The sequence below is a fragment of the Rhinopithecus bieti genome, unplaced genomic scaffold, assembly GCF_001698545.2.
Source record: "Rhinopithecus bieti isolate Rb0 unplaced genomic scaffold, ASM169854v2 scaffold_4916, whole genome shotgun sequence".
Lineage (NCBI taxonomy): Eukaryota > Metazoa > Chordata > Mammalia > Primates > Cercopithecidae > Rhinopithecus > Rhinopithecus bieti.
The window spans coordinates 733,239-739,596 of NW_016804605.1; the positions used below are offsets into that span (position 1 = coordinate 733,239).

Here is a 6,358-nt window from a genome sequence, read left to right on the forward strand (position 1 = left end):
ACCCGGATGAAGGAGAAATCTCCTTCAGGTCAGTCTCTGAGGGAGATAGACCCAGATGCTTCTTTGTAGAGAGCAGGTGCTATGGACCCAAATTCATATATTGAAGCCCTAACTCCCAGTGTGATGGGGACTTTGGGAGGTGACTAGGTTTACATGAGGTCATGACAGTGAGACTCATGATGAGATAGTGTCCTTATAAGAAGAACCATCAGAGATTCCCCACTCATACCTCTCTCTCTTTCTCTGCCTCATGAGGACACAGTGAGAAGGCAGTTGCCTGCATGCCAGGAAGAGAACCCTTATCGGGGAACCACATCAGCCAGAACCTGAATCTTTGACTTCTCAGTCTCTAGAACTGTGGGAAATAAATTTCTGTTGTTTAAGTGCTCTGTCTGTGGAATTTCATTATGGCAGTGTGAGCAGACTATGACAGTAGGAATCAAACTGATCATGGGCAGGACTGTCTGGTCTTTAGGGGCTATTTCTCTAGAGGGAAGACTGATGACAGTGAGCATTTGAATTCTACAACTGCTGCTCTCTGTGGTTCCAAACCTCTGCTCATCAAACATCATTCAGGAGGTCAGCCAGAGTGGGAGCATAGGGGTTTCAGGTTCCCTCAGGAGTTCCATTTCCATTGTCAGTATATTTAAGGGCATCAAGGTGTACACATCATGGGCTTGGTTAGCCTAGGTCCTTCCCCACATATTGGTACATTCACCCCAGGAGTGGAAGTCCCTGTGTGCGGCCTTCTGAACTGGTCATCCTGCCTTCCCTGTTAGTGTCCTGACTGCTTTTAAAAAGTGGGAGGGGCCCGCTTGCCCTCCACTCTGTTCTGCAGCTACTCAACTGCCCTCCACCCATCCACCATGGCCTTGCTGCACTCAGGTTGCATCCCCTCCTGGATTACCACTACCTTCCAACTGGGCCTTGCCATGGCAGCCTCCAACAGGACTAGCTCCTGGTGGGCCCATGTGGAGATGGGATGTCCAGATCCTATCTTGGGAGTCACCAAAGCCTTTAAGAGGGACACTGATGGCAAAAAGGTGAATCTGGGAGTTGGTGCCAACCAGGACAATACCTGAAAGCTTTATCTGCTGTCTAACATCTGCAAGGCAGAGGCCCAGACTGCCACAAAATATTTGGACAAGGAATACATGCTCATTGGGGTACTGGCTGAATTTTGCAAGACATCTGCAGGAGTAGCCCTAGGTAAGAACAATGAAGTGTAGAAAAGTGACTAGTTTGTCACTGTGCAGGCTATTTCTGGAACTGGGGCCTTAAGGATCAGAGCTAGTTTTCTATGAAGAGTTTTAAAGTTCAGCTGAGATGTCTTTCTGCCCGAACTATCCTAGGGAAATCACACACTTCAGGGATGCTGGCACACAGCTACAAGTTTATTAGTACTATGACCCCAAGACTTGTGGTTCTGACTTCACAAGCACTATGGAGGACGTTTCAAAAATACCAGCACAAAGTGTTCTTCTCCTGCATGCCTGGGCCCATAATCCCATGGAAGTGGACCCTTGTCCAGAGCAGTGGAAGGAAATAGCAATGGGATGAAGAAAAAGAATCTCTACGTTCTTTGACATGGCCTATCAAGGCTTTGCCAGAGGTGATGGTAACAAGGATGCCGGGGCTGTGTGCCACTTCATCAAACAGGGCATTAACATTTGTCTCTGCCAATCATATGCCAAAACATGGGCTTACGGTGAGCATGTGGGAGACTTTACTATGATCTGCAAAGATGTGAACGAAGCCAAAAGTGTGGAGTCACAGTTGAAAATCTTGATCCATCCCATGTATTGTAATTTTCCTCTCAGTGAGGCCTGGATTGCCTCTACCATTCTGAAAACTCCAGATTTATAAAAACAGTGGTTGCAAGAAGTGAAAATATGGCCGACTGCATCATTAGCATGTGGACTCAGCTGGTTTTCAACCTCAAGAAGAGTGACTTCTCCCACAATCCTCCTCTCAAGAAGGAGGATTCCTCCCACAACTGGCAACACATCACTGACCAAGTTGGCAAGTTTTGTTTCACAGGGCTAAAGCCTGAACAGATGGAGTGGCTGACCAAGGAATTTTCCATCTAGATGACAAAGGATGGCCACATCTCTTTGGCAGGGGTCACTTCTGGCAACGTGGGCTACCTTGCCCATGCTATTTACCAGGTCACCAAGTAATGTCCCTGGTGTGAGGGAAGAGAGACAACTTTTCTGTTTTCAGCCTCTGCTCTTGTGAGCTTTGCACAGAGGATGAGGGAGGGTGGATGGTGGTAAATGGATCATTTCTTTCAACCACAATGTGTAACTCTCAGTGACTGTGATTCTCAGAAAAGAACATGTGGTGACACAGGGCAGAGGCACCCATGACTGGCATCTGGAACTTTGTGGCTCTAAGCCAAACTCTTCCCCAACCTTTTATGGCCAAGTTTTCTGAAAGAGTTTACATGTGCAAGAAAGTCATAGCACCAAAAAAACCTTGTCAATCATGCCCTTGCAATATTTCAGAAGATTTAACTGAAGTGTCGTATGGTGTCAGGGGTTCCTTATGAGAAACGGCACTCATTAGAGGCTTTGAGAGAAGACCTAGTTCTGGCATTGATAGTCAGCCTCATGTTTGTCCTCCCATGATGAAGCAACCTTATCAATACATCATATTGCAGAAACTGTGCTTTATGAAAATGAATGAGCCCCTGCAGCAAGGAAAATAAAAGATGCTGTTTCCTGTCTTATTGAAGTAAAAGAGAAGGCTCTCTCTTCTTTCTTGTTATTGCTGTTCTTTTCCTTATGCACACATATTTTTATCTAACCTAGATGTTCATCTCATTCTACTGCTTGTTTGTTCATAACCTCATTTCTATTGGGATTTATTTAAGAACAAAGAACATAATTTTCTGCTCATGCCATACTCTCAGCTTTCTTGGCAAATAATAGTGGAGAGTAGAGTAGCACTTTATCTCCGCATCTTCTTCATCGATTGTGTAATTGTCTCCTGTTGGGTTGTTGCCTCTACCCAGTTAGACTTCCAGTCTTCATTGAATGTAGTTGTACAGTCACTATCTCACACCATGAGTCAGGCGGTGCAGGATAGTGCCAGGAAAGAGGATATTCCGGGCTTCGTGAGCTGCCCGCTGGACTCAGGCTTCACCCTTTGGAAAGACAGCCACCATCTGCTCTAATCATATAGACTTATTGCAGCTTAGTTTCTCTGTTAGAATAAAATTACTGTAGAACCCCCACCCCTCCCAAAGTGGGAGAACCCTGCTGTACTCACTCTTTAGTTACCATTCCAGTGCTCTCTAGACTTCTGTAGCTATGCGTCCAAGGCAGATAACACTCCAGTCCGTGATGATGGGGCTGGCAATGATGATAAAAGGTAATTTTTATTGAGTCTTTTGTATGTGGCAATTCAATTCATTTTAAACAAAGCTAATACTAACAAGCCTGGAGACCACAGGAAGGGTTTGCAGAAGATGATGTGCAATCACCTAAATTTTGAAGAATGGATAAGATGTTTACCTTATAGAAAAAGAGGAAAAAAATCCAGGCATAGAGAGGAGTCCAGACAAAGGTTTGGAGGTTGGATCTGGCAAAGTATATTCTGTGAACTCAGTTTGGCATGCATGGCTGAGGCAAATGGATCACCAGCTTTGGTGACAGGAGGGAACAGACAATTGCTTTTGTTAGGAAGGTAATAGATGAGGTGCTCATGGAGACAGCCAGTAAGGTGCAGGGTGTGGCAGAAGCATTATTTTCCCATATTCTTCGGTACTGCCAGATGCTTTCTGAACATCTACCCTCCTGCTGATGTTGTTGTGGCTTGATTCTCTTGTGGGACCAGGCAATGGAAGAGCTAAGTGTAACTGTCCTTCAATTAAACCAAGAAAACCTATTCTGGACACTGGGTTAAAGTGAATCTTGTGCTGCTCAAATTACAGGACAAGACGAGATGATGTGGTGTGAAAAGGGGAAAGGTGAGAGAAGTAAGACTGATTGAGTGTCAGTATGAGCTGAGCCCCGTGATAGACACATCATCCACAGAGTGTCATTTGATTTTAAGAGCCCCAGCAGGTTTGCACTAGTATTTGTAGATGAGAAGGTTCAGAGAATTTCCGCCCAAGGGAGGAAGTAGTGGCAACTGGATTTGAACCTAAGTTTGTGTCACCCAATTGTCTCCAGCTATTTGACTCTTTAGGAGGTCTTAGTTGACGTTCCTCTTTGGTAAACAATGTGCTGTGTGGATGCAAGTGAGTCATTTACACTCTCAAAGCCTCAGTTTCTAGACCTATACATCTGTCTCCTTAGAGGTTCACTTTTATTCTTCTCCTTGGACTCTTATAGAAATCAAATTTTCCTGACCCATGACAATCCTTCAAAAGTATGAAAATAGTATGCTTTCTCTGAATTTTCTCATTTTCAGGCTAAAAATTCTTGCTTCTTTCAATTGCTTTTCCTCCTTGCTATTTGTTTCTTTGCAGTTAATATATGGTTGCCCCCAAAGCTAATGCATAGTGCCTGAATTAAAGAAGAGGAACATTCTCCTCAGGTCAGAGTACCTCTGAATCAAGGATTCAGCTCTGAGGCCATGAAGCATGAGGGAGCTGGATGAATGAGTATGCATTTGAGAAGAATCTTCCATGGAACTGGTCTTGTTGACAAGGAAAGTGGAAATAAAATGGACCTTTCTTTATTCCTTTAATGCCAACACAGGAAGCTTTCTTCAGAGTCCCCCTCAAGACTATGTTCTGAGGATGTGGTGGCTCACACCTATAATCCCAGCACTTTGGGAGACAGAGGCAGGTGGATCTCTTGAGCTCAGGAGTTTGAGACCAGCCTGGGCAACATGGCAAAACCTCATCTCTACAAAAAATACAAAAATTAGCCAGGTGTGGTGGCATGCATCTGTAATCCCAGCTACTTGAGAGGCTGAGGTGGGAGAATGGCTTGAGCCCAGGAGGCGGAGGTTGCAGCGAGCAAAATTACACCACTGCACTCTAACCTGGGTGACAGAGTCAGACCCTGTCCCCCACTCTCCCCCACAGAAAAAAAAGACTGTGTTCTGACAGGGCACATGAAATCTCACATTGAGATTCTGAGCAACTTCAAGCCTGTAAAGGAATGCAGCTAAGGGGCTGGGGGACTAAGTGGAGAGGTTCTAAATCCTGACTCATGATGCAGAGCTTTGCATGAGCTATTGTTCAATTTTTGGCAGCAGGTCTTTTAGCTGGATCACAGGTTGATCAAGGCATAGCAAATGACAAGTAGGGGTGTGAACCCATTTCTATCATTGGTTGGCCATGATCTTGTGCAAATCCTTTTCCTTCTCTGTGCCTCTGTCTCCTCATTTGCCAAATGAAAGCATTGGATTAGAATCTGCAAAGGCCAATTCGTTTCATTATATCAACATGTCAATGACTTGGAACATTATGTTGAGAAGCATGAGACTATATCTGGGCTCTAGAGTAAAGAACTTTGTGAGGGATTAACAATATTAGTCAGGACAGCAAGTGATATAGTTTGGATATTTGTCTCTGCCCAAATCCCATATTGAATTGTAATCCCCAATGCTGGAGGTGGGGCCTGGTGGGAGGTTTTTGGATCATGGGGGTGGATCCCTTGCGGCTTGGTGCTGTCTTTTGTCATAGTGAGTTCTCTTGAGATCTTGTCATATAAAAGTGTTTGGCACATCCCTCCCCCGATCCCATTCTCTCTCTCTTGCTCCCGTTTTCGCCATGTGACAGGCCTGCTCCCCCTTTACCTTCCACCATGATTGTAAGTTTCCTAAGGCCTCTCTAGAAACTAAGCAGATGCCAGCAACATGTTTCCTATAAAGCCTGCAGAACTGTGAGCCAATTCAACTTCTTTTCTCTAAGGGTCTCATGTTTCTGCGTTTCAAAAGTTTTTGGTGTTGGATTTGTTGGATAGGTGAATTTTGAAATTTTTAGTTGAAATAAAATGAAAAGTGATAGGATTATGGGTATAATAGTAATAGATCATGTGGATGTGTCTAGTTGGGGCATTTCAGTGGAAGGATCATAACTTTCAGTCTTTAACTTAAAAGGTTAATGCTAGTCAGCTCTACAGTGATATTATAATATAGATGTTGCTCAATTTTCAAAGTGTTTTAGGGGTACCAGTTCAAGAACAATGGGTATGAAGCTGTGATTAGATCTACAGATTTCTGGGAATTGACCGTGGTAAAGACCTGGCCTTGTAGATGTCAAGGCTGCCTGATTTAAAAGTCCTGAGATAGCATCTGGCTTTAGGTCTCATGATGGTACAGCTCATGAATATAGAACATCTTCTGATGCAATTGATGCAAATTGATATTTCTATGGGGAGGACTACTTGATTATCAA

At 44.2% G+C, this 6,358-nt stretch overlaps 1 pseudogene; it reads left to right on the forward strand.

Moving 5' to 3' along the window:
* Positions 1–866: 866 nt before the first annotated feature.
* LOC108527877 (aspartate aminotransferase, mitochondrial-like) lies at positions 867–2,180 on the forward strand (annotated as a pseudogene).
* Positions 2,181–6,358: the final 4,178 nt, after the last annotated feature.